Raw genomic sequence first — 13,177 nt, 5'->3', positions numbered from 1 at the left:
CTGAGCTAGAGCACAATGATTGGATCCCACTTCTAAAAGAGATAAATGCTTGCTCCCCAGTTATAACAGAAAGGGAAGCAGCCTTCTCTTCACTGTAGGATAAATGATTTTATTGCCACTTTTGGGTATGTTCATTAAAAGGTGTTCCTGCACACAAAAAAATTTTTGTTAGATTAAATGGAAGGATATAATCACAGATGTCAATAGTGGTTAACTTTGTATGCTGGATTTAATAGAAATTTTTTCTTTTGACACTTTTGTGATTTTTAGACATGTCTTCATTGATCATATTAGTTGAGCTAAGTTTTTAAGATTATACACATTTGGGGTGAAAATTAAGTGGGAGGGGAAATTTGAAATTAGAGGGGAAATGTGTGTTTTATTTTTGTGTAAAATACTTAAGCTCCATGGGCTTCCCTGGTGGCACAGTGGTTAGGAGGTCCACCTGCCAACATAGGGGACACGGGTTCGAGCCCTGGTCTGGGAAGATCCCACATGCCGCGGTGTGACTGAGCCGCTACGCCACATCTCCCGAAGCCTGCGCGCCTAGAGCCCGAGCTCCGCAACATGAGAAGCCACCACAATGAGAAGCCCGCGCACCGCAACAGAGTAGACCCTGCTCGCCGCAACTAGAGAAAGTCCACGCACAGCAACAAAGACCCAATGCAGCCAAAACTAATAAATAAATAAATAAATAAATTTATTAAAAAGAAGAAAAAAGGCTTAAGCTCCACCACTTCAGTACTCAAATCATCATTTTGGATAGACTTCCTTTAATAATTATAAAAATTTAATTCTCAACCCTCCCTGCACCTTGGAATCACCTGGGAAGCATTAAAAATATCAGTTCCAAGGCCAGACCAATGGGCCAGAATCAGAATGCAGCCAAGTGGTTGGTATTTTTAACAGGTCAAATCATTATAATCTAAGGTTCCATATTATAATTTTTCTGTCTTCACAGCATTGACCAGGAAGTTACATTACTTAGAATTAGGCTCCACGGGCATTTTACTGCTCTCTTCTATTGTCAGAATGGGTGGGTTTTGGTAACATCTGATATGAAAGTTTTCCAGCTCTAGGGCGTAGAACTTGGGACTTTGATCAGTCATACAGTCAGATGTGATTCACTGGTGTGTGCACAAGATGTACTGCTTAACAAAACACCATCAGCTTGTTTTAAATGGATATTTAAATACCGGGGTTAGCCTGTGTCAGCCAAGTCTCCTTTCTAAGCTTCCCCACTGGTCACTTGCTAAAGCAGTTTTAGAATGGGTTTCTGAGAAAAACACAGACTTTTCTGCAGCCATGCCTTTGGCTTATCTCCGTGTTGAATTAGGATGGCCGTTAGCTCACCTCCATGCTACACTAGGATGGCCTTTTATTCAGGTACATGTCCTGGTTGCATCTTTTAATTTTTATAACGGTGCATTTGCCTTATACACCTTTCCTTCTGTGTACCTGTTGCTATGTATAATAAGCAACCCTAGTTGGGAATCTGAACTCAGTTTCTTGCCAGAGGCTTCTAATTAAGCCTCACTTCTGCCCAAATCTTAGCAAGCCCCAGCTGGTGAAAATACTATTCATGGAAGTTTATAAAAGAATATGCATCCAGGGCTTCCCTGGTGGCGCAGTGGTTGAGAGTCCGCCTGCTGATGCAGGGGACATGGGTTCGTGCCCCGGTCTGGAAAGATCCCATATGCCATGGAGCGGCTAGGCCCGTGAGCCGTGGCCGCTGAACCTGCCCGTCTGGAGCCTGTGCTCCGCAACGGGAGAGGCCACGACAGTGAGAGGCCCGCATACCGCAAAAAAAAAAAAAAAAAAAAAGAATATGCATCCATGTGTTTCACTGAACAATCTAAAAAATCTGATTTTTAATCTTGAATCATCCCAGATTATCAGAGGGGTAAATACTTAGATGGGATCATTTTAGCTTCTCGGTGATTGCTTTCAGTGATTCTACCCTAGCATTGTGCTGTAACCCTATATTAGGGTATAGGTTTGGGAAAGTCATTCTATTTATTTTAGAGATACTGATAAAGGCTTTAGCCACTGCATGTCACAAATAATCTCCTTTTTGAGGAGCTTGATGAGAAATTTCTCTAGGTCTCAATCTGTTTTCATTTTATGGACATGATCAATCTCCTAAATGTTTACATTCCCTCTTTGCTTTGCCTAGTAGTGATCTCAGAGGGACAGCAGTCAGCGCTCCTGAAGAGAGATCTTAGTTCCCTGCCCAGGAATTGAACCTGGGTAGCCTGGATGGAAACCAGGAATCCTAACTGCTAGACCACCAGGGGCTAGAGGCTAGAAGCAAGGTGGCCCTAGCTCTTTCCCCTGTTTGAAAGCAAGAATGTTTCAAGGAGGCAAAAACTGTAAAAAACAGGTACGAAGTTTATTATTAGAGACACAGCATAACATGTGGCAGAGCACACAGAGAAACAGTTTACTTATTTAAGTCAGAAGCAAGGCAGAAATACATACCCAGAGAGAAAGGGTATGGGCATCCTCTCTAAAGAGGAGGAGGCAGTAAGTCAGAAGCTACAGAAATACACACCCAGAGAGGAGTGCAGGCGTCCTGAATGAGAAAAGCAGTGAAGAGGTGATTTAAATCCCTTCTATAGGACAGTCTTTCCTGGTCTTTGTTTACATTTGGCCAATTATCTTGCTTCTTCCTTCACACCTGACTGGTCCTAGGATGCTCCCCAACATGCGTGTGCAAATTTTTGTTAAGATGGATCCCACTGCAGAGGCCTGTGGGTGCATATCCACACTTTTTATTGGGTGGTGCCACCTACCTTTTTGACCCCCAAGAAGCCTTCCTGCACATGTGCAGAAAGGGAAGTTTTCCTGACCTCAGGAGTGGTCATCTTATCTCTTTGCTTCTCAGCAGAGCTCAGCTTCTGCCACTAGCTTTGTCCTTAGAGTGTCTGGGGGAGAACAAAGCTTCAATTTCACTCCGCGTGACAGACACCAGCTATCCAGCCCAGGGACCCATCTGTCTCCTACCTCAGTAGGAATCTCAGAGTCTAATTTGCAACCCATGTTGAACACTGTACAGGAAACTTAGAGCAAGCACCAAATTTACTCCAGGTTTTAATTTCCCTGATTTCTTCATTTTGTATCTTGTTATGTATGTAAGCTTGTAAACTGCTCAAATCTTTTAAAAAAACAAGACAAGAGTATGAATCAGAATTTCTCAGCCTTGATACGATGGGACCAAATAGTTCCTTGTTGGTGGGAATGGGGGGCATGGAGGAGGAGGAGGGAGGGGAGGCATCCTTGGCCTCTACCTACTAGATGCCAATAGCAGTTGTCCCCCCACCTCAAGCTGTGACAACCAAAATGTCACCAGACATTACCAAATGTCCCCTGTGGGCAAAATCACCCCTGATTGAACCCCACTGGTTTAAATGAATAAATAATCTGATATTGAACATGTAGGGGAGGAAAAGTTTTCCTCGACCCTCTTAGGATCCCTGGCTGGGTCTAAAAATTAAACTAAGACTGTTTGACAGGAGAAATGCCTACAAATTTTATTAAATTTTTACATATATACATGGGGAATTTCGTAAGAGAATTAAAGACCCAAAGAAGTGACCGAAGGGGAAACTTTCATACTTTTAGACAAAGAAAACAGTAAACTTGTGAAGAATTGACAAGACAAAGGGGTTTGCTCTAGGGGTACTAAATGGTGAAAAAGTAACAAGGTTTGTTTACTCTTTTTTTTTTTTAATTTATTCTTTATTTATTTATTTTTGGCTGCGTCGGGTCTTAGTTTCAGCAAGTGGGAACTTCATTGAGGCACACGGGATCTTTCATTGTGGTATGTGGGCTTCTCTCTAGTTGTGGCATGCAGGTTCCAGGGTGTGTGGGCTCAGTAGTTGTGGCGCGCAGGCTTAGTTGCCCCATGGCATGTGGGATCCTAGTTCCCTGACCAGGGATGGAACCTGCGTCCCCTGCATTGTAAGGCAGATTCTTTACCACTGGACCACCAGGAAAGTCCCAAGGTTTGTTTATTCTTGGCCCTAAATTCCATCTCTGGTGTTAAGGGTGTCTGCCTTCCTTCTGGTACAGGGAGGGTACCTTTTACATGAGAGACTTATCTCCTGCTTTCAGGGAAGACAGGTGAAGGGAGAGACCTTTCTGCTTTTGCCATTTTCTCAAACTCCTTCAGCTTAAGATATTCAATATGCCAAGATGCCACATTTTAGGGTAGCTGGTCCTGAACCCCATCAAGCACTTAGTAGTTTCTAGGCTTTGTGGAAGCCACTGTCTTTGGGAAAAACGATCATTGAAGCCCAGTGACCACCCTCAGAAAAACCAAAAAAAAAAAAAAAAAGGGGGGAAAGAAAACTTAAGTTCTCAGAATGCACATAATTACAGATATCTCATATCCGAAGTTACTATAACTTTCTGTAGCTTTCTTAATAACTGTGGGAAGGAGGAAGTGAAGATACTATCATTGTCATTTACAGAAAAGGCACGGAGATAGCCAAGTATTGGTGCTATGGTTAGAGCCCAGTATCCTGACCCAAGTCCAGTGGGCTCTTCACCACACCACCAAAGTGTTAAGCAAGTTCAAAGGAGGGAGAGAGGCAAAGCCAACTTGGAAGATTTGGAATGGCTTCATGGAAGAGGTGGCATTTGAGATGAGATGTTGACAGGTCAATGGGGAAAGTGGAGGCAAGAATTCACAGAAGGAACAGTATAGATGGAAAGTTTGCAGAGCAGTGAGGAATCTGACTGGATATGGGAAGGACATGGTCAGGGAAGGACTGGGAAAACAGGGTCGGTCAAGTTGTGAAGAGCTTCTGAGGGCAGGCTTACAGGGTTCGGGTGTGCAAGGCAGTCTTTCCCTAGAACCGTGTGTGCCCAACACCCCTTAACAAATTATAAGATCAAAGTAGAGAAGAAGCTTAATGAATTAGGTCCCCAGAGAGATTAGTGATGGTAGAATGACAATGGGAGCACATGTATCATGTTCTTCTTATCCCCTACCCTCTCCCCAAATTACACACTTTGGTGAGCCAATTCCCCTTCACTTTCTTGATGAAAGGAGGGTGACTGGACTCTCCTGGTGTCCGAAAAGTTCCCAGTCTTGCACTATCAAAAATACAAGAGGGGGCTTCCCTGGTGGCGCAGTGGTTGGGAATCCGCCTGCCGATGCAGGGGACGCGGGTTCGTGCCCCGGTCCGGGAAGATCCCACATGCCGCGGAGAGGCTGGGCCCGTGAGCCATGGCCGCTGATCCTGCGTGTCCGGAGCCTGTGCTCCGCAACAGGAGAGGCCACAACAGTGAGAGGCCCACGTACCGCCAAAAAAAAAAAAAAAAAAAAATACAAGAGAGCTCCTAATTTAAGCATTATCAGGCATGAGCACCATTTTAACCATTAGGGAAAATGGTTTTGAGTGGCATTTTTTAAATAAAAGTAATTTAGTTTCCATTAGAAAATGCCCTACCTTCAATTATGCATAATCTTTTAAAATTTCCTTATAACTGAGAGTTTTCATTGTTTCGATGAAAATTTCAGAAATGACATAATCGGTGGTACATTAGGCAGAATGCTATTGGCATGCAAACAATACCGAATTCTGTATGAGATCCAGATAATTGGCTCCAGGTGCAGACTCAGACCCAGGGACTAAAAGGTAGGCCTGCTGTAGAGTGTCTGGGTGCTGGAGAAGATCAAGAAAGGAGATTCCTTGATAGGTGCAGGATCTGAATGTTTCTGGGGGACAAGGCTGCAGGGGGATGGAAGCCAGATACAGATGAGTGACTAATCTTCTTTCTTTACTCCCAGTCTCTAGAAAAGAAGGGACCATTTCCTCAGCTGTGGCCTACATGGGGGCTTTCCTAGGTGAGGCAGGAAGCCCTCCTCCCACCCCCCCCAGTTAGTGACCAGAGGCTTTTTGTTTATAGAAATGATTTAGTTTAAATTAGGAAATGCCATACCTTCAACTCTACGAAATCATCTTTTAATTTCCTGATTACTGAAAGTTTGTATTGTTTTGGCTAAAATTTCAGAAATGACATTGTAGGGAAGAAAAATAATTTTCCCTCTACCCTTCTATGTCCTCAGCCCCTGTAACAAAAGATAAAGAATAGAAAATTCAAGATTAAAAATCAGAAGTTTATTAACACGTGTATCTCATATACATGGGAGGTACCCAGGGAAAACTGTAACTCTCACAGGTGTCTTAGAATTCAGGCTTAGGGACTTCCCTGGTGGTCCAGTGCGTAGGACTCCAAGCTCCCAATGCAGGGGGCCCAGGTTAGAGCCCTGGTTGGGGAACTAGATCCCATATGCCACAACTAAGACCAGGTGCAGCCAAAATAAATAAATAAATAAATAAATAAGAATTCAGGCTTAAATACCATCTTCAGATGAAGGCAAAAGAGAGAAGGTGGAGATAAGCCATTTATGGGGAGGTGGCTGGGTAAACAAGGGTAAGGTTTGTTATGCAGACAGTAACTCCACTGAAGAGTTTCTTGTGATTTAGAGTCATCCTTCTTTTCTTGGTAGGAGAGGGAGACACCCTTACAAATGGACATTTCCTTTGTAAGTATAAATTTCCCTTAAAGGGTGACTTCTACTCTGTTTTCCAGTCTTCTCCTGTGTCTGCTGTTTCTCAAAATAATCAGCTCAAAATAACCGTTATCCTAACGAGGCATATTTGTGGATGGCATTTTCTGGTTTACAACATAACTGGTCTAGTGTGACACAGAGGCTGCAGAATTCTACTTGAGACACACAGGAGCTGGAGGAAAGGAGTGGGTCATTCCCTGCTCCAGATGCAGACTCAGACCTGGGACTAGAAGACAGGCCTGCTGTGGCATGTAGATGCTGCAGAAGCTCAAAATGATCAAAAGCACACCTTTCTCAGTTGACTTTATTTTACTTTCTTGTTCCAGAAGTGGGTTGCATATAACCCATGGAATTATCTGGTAGGAAGCTGAAAGCCAGAAGGAGGTGGACAGAGAAAGGAGGGGATGGAAATCGAGGGAATGAAGAGCCCTGGGAAGCCCAAGTGAGTGATAGGCAGTGGTCTCGCCCGATGCCATCAGGATAGCTCAGACTGGCTGAGAGAAATAGAGCCCACGCAGGACCCGGGCTAGTCAATGAAACTCCTTCCACAAGACACAAGCCTTGGTAGAATGGAAGAGCTCTGACTTTGGCTTTAGCTCGTCTGGCTTTGAACCAGCCTGAGTTGCTTAAGTTTTCCTGGTATCAGGTTTCAAAATAGAAGGCGAGATGGTTATAAGGCTAGAATCCAACAGCTTTAAGATTGCCAAACATGGAAACTGGCAATAGCAACTGCTCAAGAAATTTCAGTTTTCCTTCCTCTATTCATGAATAAACAATTGTGTTTTCCCAAAGGAAATGCTCTTAAAAGAATTTAGATAGAAATCAAATAAATCACTACCGCCATTAGTATGCTTTGGGACCCTATGGGGGAGGGGGTGGAGAGAAGAGCAACCTTGGAAAGCCTGCTGTTTTCGCCTCCTCCCCCTCTTCCCATTCCTGGAAACGCAGGGAGCAGTAACTGCCCCACATTGGTATTACCTCATACCAAAATCATTCCCCCAATGTTCCAGATAAAATACAGGATGCCCAGTTAAATTTGAATTTCAAATAAAGAACGAATAATTTTTTAGTATATCTCAAATAATGCTTGGGACATAATTATTCAAATTTAACTGAATATCCTGTATTTTTTTCCCTAAATGCAGCAACTCTATTTAATCATTTAACCATAATTTCTGTTTTTCTCAATTTTAAGCCTAGGTGCCTGCTTCCCAGATTCTTAAGCAATCTTTAAGTAAAAAATAGTGGCATTAGCAGGTATTGGCTAGGATGTGGAGCAACTGGAACTCTCATACATTACTGATGGGAGTGTAAATTGGTACCACCACTTTGGAATACTGTTTGGCACTATCTATGAACCCTAGGACCCAGCAATTCCACTCCTAGATATCGACACAACAGAGATACATACATAGTTCACCTAAAGTTATGTACAAGAATGTTATAGCAGCACTGTATTATTGATAATAGTCCAGACTGGAAATAATACAATGGTAGCACAGATAAATAAACTGTGGTATATCTATACAATGGAATATTATACAGCAATGAGAATGAATGAATTCTTGCAGCACACAACACGGTTGAATCTCACAATCATAATTTTGAGCAAAAGACGCCAGGAATAGAAGAATAAATAATGTATATAATTCAATAAATATGTCTCAAACACAGGCAAAATGATCCTCTGGTGTTAGAAGAAAGGGTAGAGGTTGCCTCTGGGTGGAGGGTTAGACTCCCTTTGAGAGTAAGGAGGGCTTCTGGGGTTCTGTAAGTTTCTAGTTCTTGAATCAGGTTGTGGTTACAAGAATTGTTCACTTGGTGAAAATTCATCAATCATGTTTACAATTTCTATACTGTATATATAGTGCATTTCAATTAAAAGTTTATTTAAAGAAGAAAAGAAGAATAGAACTGGGGAGATTAAACTGTCAACATAGGAACAATAAGTAGAAGGAAGAGAGAAGAGGCAAGTTTGGGGGCAGTGGGGTACCCGGCAGGACTTGCCACACAGAAGAGGCATTTCAGGGGCTTCCCTGGTGGTGCAGTGGTTGAGAACCTGCGTGCTAATGCAGGGGACACGGGTTCGAGCCCTGGTCTGGGAGGATCCCACATGCCGCGGAGCAACTAGGCCCGTGAGCCACAACTACTGAGCCTGCACGTCTGGAGCCTGCGCTCTGCAAGAGGAGAGGCCCGTGCACCGCGATGAAGAGTGGCCCCTGCTCGCCACAACTAGAGAAAGCCCTTGCACAGAAACGAAGACCCGACACAGCAAAAATTAATTAATTAATTGATAAAAAAAAAAAAAGAAGAGGCATTTCAGACAGGAAGTGAACAAATCTATGGGGGCACAGGATTCCTGTTCTGATCTCTGAGTTCCAGCACTTGCACTTTGAACATTTTTTTTAACTCAAAAGCGATGTGTAAGGTTTCATTCGTCACCAGGACAGCTCGTCAGGCCTGCTGCAGACACGACATCTGTATCTGCTAGGAAACTACACTAGACAGCCTTCAGAATCCCTCCCGATGCTCTTGTTTCATGATGTTGTTAATGTTCTCTAAACCACAGTTTCTCACCTCAGCCCAGTTCACATTTGGTGATGGAAAATTCTTCCCTAAAAAAAAAAACCCTGTGCTTTTCAGGATGTTTAGAAATACCCTTGGCCTCTACCCACTAGGTAGTCCTCACCTATAGTTGTAACAACCCAAAATGTCTCCAGACATTGCCAAATGTCCCCTGGGAGTTGCAGTAATCTCTGGTTGAGAACCAGTTCTCTACACATGTATTGTGAACCCTTAGGCAAGCTTTTATTGACTGGTTTCAAGATATTAAAAATACATAACACACATACAGACATACGTACGGACATAAAAAGAAAGAGGTTAGTCACAAACTGTCTAGCTTCCGGTAGTCCCAAAAATTTGTATGAGAAGGGACGTTCTGGGAGAATGCTTACCTTTTATTCCTGAACAAGGCTTGCTCATTTCTGCTGGCCAAGATTTATAGTCCCTGATTGGTACAGTTCAATGGAAAGAAGAATAAAGGCTTTGGAGCTCAGTAGAACTGAATTCAAATCCCAGCCCTGCCACTTTGTCACTCTGAACATGTGGCTATTTTCTGTTTCTTTCCCTTTCTTCTGTAGCCTTGTGGGAGAACTACCCACATCTTACAATTCCTAGGGGTGTAAAGGAGGTATGGGGTGGGAGGAGTATTGTGTTTCCCTCCAGAGCCAAGTACTACTCTCTTATTTAACTAACATTCATGAAGTACTTACCCTCTGCCAAGAATCACTCAAAGGACTTTTCAAATATTAACTCATTTAATCCTCATGACAACTTTGTAAGTTGGATACTATTAACATCCCATTTCACAGATGAGGAAACTGAGGCACAGAGAGGTGAAGTAACTCGCCCAAGGCCATGTAACTAGTCACTGGGAGAGCTGGAGCCTAAGGCCAGAGTCCATGACCTAACCACTCGATCGTGCTGCTCGGTCCACTTTCTCATCTTCTGGTTCCTACAACATCTCCTGTGAGGTGCTTGCCGTATCTTTTCCCTGGAGAGACTAAGAAGAGGATGTGGGACGAACACTAAGTCTTTGAGACAAGCCTCATTTTCTCATCTACAAAGAGGTTGGCCTGGCGATCATGATCTTTCCTTGGCCTTGGCACTTGACCACTTTGCCTCAGTTTTCTTGTCTGCATTAAAAAGGGTCTTATCACCCTTAATTCCCTGAGTGCGCTGGCCTGCTGTGAATATTAAATAGAGACCAAGGTTAAGTAGAGATCAAAAATGAAAAGCATAGCATTCTATACGAGTGTAAGCCATTGTGATACTGGCAACGCATCACGTGCAGATTTTTTCCATCAGCTTTCACTGGCACCTGTCTCCCATGTATACGGTGATTTGCAGATTTCAAAATGTCTTCACATACGTGATCTTATTTGAGCCTCCCCAATGCTAGCAGTGACTACAATTCAAGCCTTCTGATTCCTAACGCATTGTCGTTAGCCTTGGGGTGCTGGGCTCTCAGGCACTTTTCCGTACCATTAAATCAGGCATAGACCCTGCTACTTGGCAGCATTTAGTTTAAAACAGACACAGTGGTGCATATGTCAGGTCATTGACACACAGGAAACACGGTGTTTAATAGACATAATTTGATCACATTAATACGACAACTCAAAGAAGAAAGTCACATTATACTCATTTTAAAGATGTTAAAACTGAGGCTCAGAGAAGTTAATTTGTCCAAGGACACACAGAGGGTGGAAAATGTCTGCTGCAGGTGTGGGAAGGAGACCTTGAGGTACAGCCGTGCATTTCTATCCCTACACTCCGACCCTGCTTTTGGGAGCAAGAATGTTCTTGCTGTTCTTCATGCGTTCCATCCTCTTTCTTTCCCCTGTGCATTTCCTCACATTATTTCCCCTGCCTCGAATGTCTACTATCTATGCCTAGACAAGAATCCCATGCCCTCCAATCAGCCTTCTCCAACTTCACCAGAACGAATGATAATTCTACTTCTGTTACTTTGGAAAAAAACAAAAAACACAAAACGTGTTCCCAGATCACATGTTTGGACTTCTCCAGCTCAGGGCCCTGAGTCAGATGCTTATTTTACACCTCCCACAGGGTCAAAGAGATTCACAGAACAGACTTGTTTTGTGAAATTAAATACCACCACTTCCTCTTTGAATTGCACTTGTCCATCCGGTGCTATGTAAGTGTCTCTGCAGTTTTAGGTCTTTAATTTCACTACTAGAGATTCCCACCTCATGAGTTCTCTTCTTAGTTTCTCCTCCTTATTCAAAGTTCTGATACCCCCCTCTGGTTTTGTAACTATACCCAATACCAAAATGAAGCCAGGCTTGCTGGATAAAAAGACTTTGAATGAATCATCCTTTTCTCTTCTTGTCCCCTTTTGATTTGGTTCTCAGAGGAATAATTGTCTGGGAAAGGAGTCAAACAAATATGATTTAGAGTTAAAGCAGTCAGATTAGGCAATAATACAGCTGGTCCCCTTCACCACTCTTACTTTTTATTAACCCTTCTCCCTTAAGAAGCACTTGGGCACTTATTAAACATACAGATTCCTCAATCCCTTTCCAGACCTATTAGATTAAATCCAAATTTCTAGGGATGTATCATTCTTAAAAATGCCCTCAAGTGATTCTTACACTAAAGTTTAAAACAATAAAAGGAAAATTTGTCAGTTATAAGCAAGTTTTCTATTGTATTTAAATAAGTTATATCACAAATGTTAGCTAACAATATGACAGTGGTTTTCTAAGACGGAATATCTATAAACAAACCAGTGGACACTAACTGCTATGTAGAATAGTTTAATTCATAAAGACTCCGTTATAATGAGAAATACAAAACACATCTATACAAAACCTGAAAAGTTTGTGTCTTACCCCAGCACAAATTTACATTCACTCTATTAGACAAGGGAATACTATCCATTCTGATGACTGTTAACCACCACCTCTCTGCTAATTCATTCTTTCAACAATGTTCTACTGCATATCTGCTGTGTGCCAGGCACTGTTGTAAGACTCCCTGGTCAGTCCTTTATTACTTTAGCTTGTCAGTTAATAGTCTGCACCACCACATAGCAATATATTTTCCTGCATTATCAGCAAAGCCATCATTGCCCTCCGAGTCAGTCAGAAAGGAGAAAGACCTTCTAATTCTAGTTAAATATTTATCTACACCTTGCAGTTTCAAACATGATTCTTCGTGTGATTTGACCATAATTATATAGCCTTCTCAATCTGGGTGGTTTTCTCTTTGTGTCATAAAGCGAGTTCTTGATAATAAATATTTGAGGCACCTTTCTAAGACAGTTCAAAGTGTTTTGGTATTTGTTATTCCATGAACTTTGACTTGGTGGGGAGTTGGCTGTTGGTGGAAATCAACTGATAATAGTCAGGGATCTCAGAGTAGACAAATGAGTCAGCAAGAAATGCAGAGCAAGGTGAAGAGCTTAGAAGACTGATTAGGAAGGACTGAGGAAGAGTGATATGACATATACACAGTGGTCTCCAGAACTGGCTGTATCAGAATCACCTCTTGAAATTTTTACACACCCAGGGTCCACCCCAGGCTGCTGAATCAGAATCAAGTATCTGCATTTTTAACCAAGCACTAGGGATTGGGAAGCCTTGTGGTAGAACCTTTGACTGGGGCCTTTCCTGAGAACATAGTGGAGGAATATTGAAGGAGCAAAAGCCGAGAGATAATAGGGGTGGGGGGATGCCCTGTAACTAGTCAAGGGAAGTGTTGAAAGTGACCAGGGACCAAGACTACAGAGCACAGCATTATGGTTAGATTCGAAATAAGAAAGGAGAAATTTTTAACATTAGTCAGTAGTGAAATCATTTTAGTGAATCATTTTAGTGAAGTCACTAGTGAAATTATTTTAGTGAAGACATTTTCTCTCTTGAGAGTTCTGACGGGGTAGCAGCTCGCAAGACTGAGCTTGATCGCTGGATGAAATATGAGAAGTATAGGCACCACTTTGTTTGGGGGACACTTATTTCCTACTGGTTTTGCAACCACTGGGTTTTTCTGTGGGACTTGAAG

Source organism: Leucopleurus acutus, assembly GCF_964270905.1.
Source record: "Leucopleurus acutus genome assembly, chromosome: 4".
NCBI lineage: Eukaryota > Metazoa > Chordata > Mammalia > Artiodactyla > Delphinidae > Leucopleurus > Leucopleurus acutus.
This window is presented reverse-complemented; position numbering follows the sequence as displayed.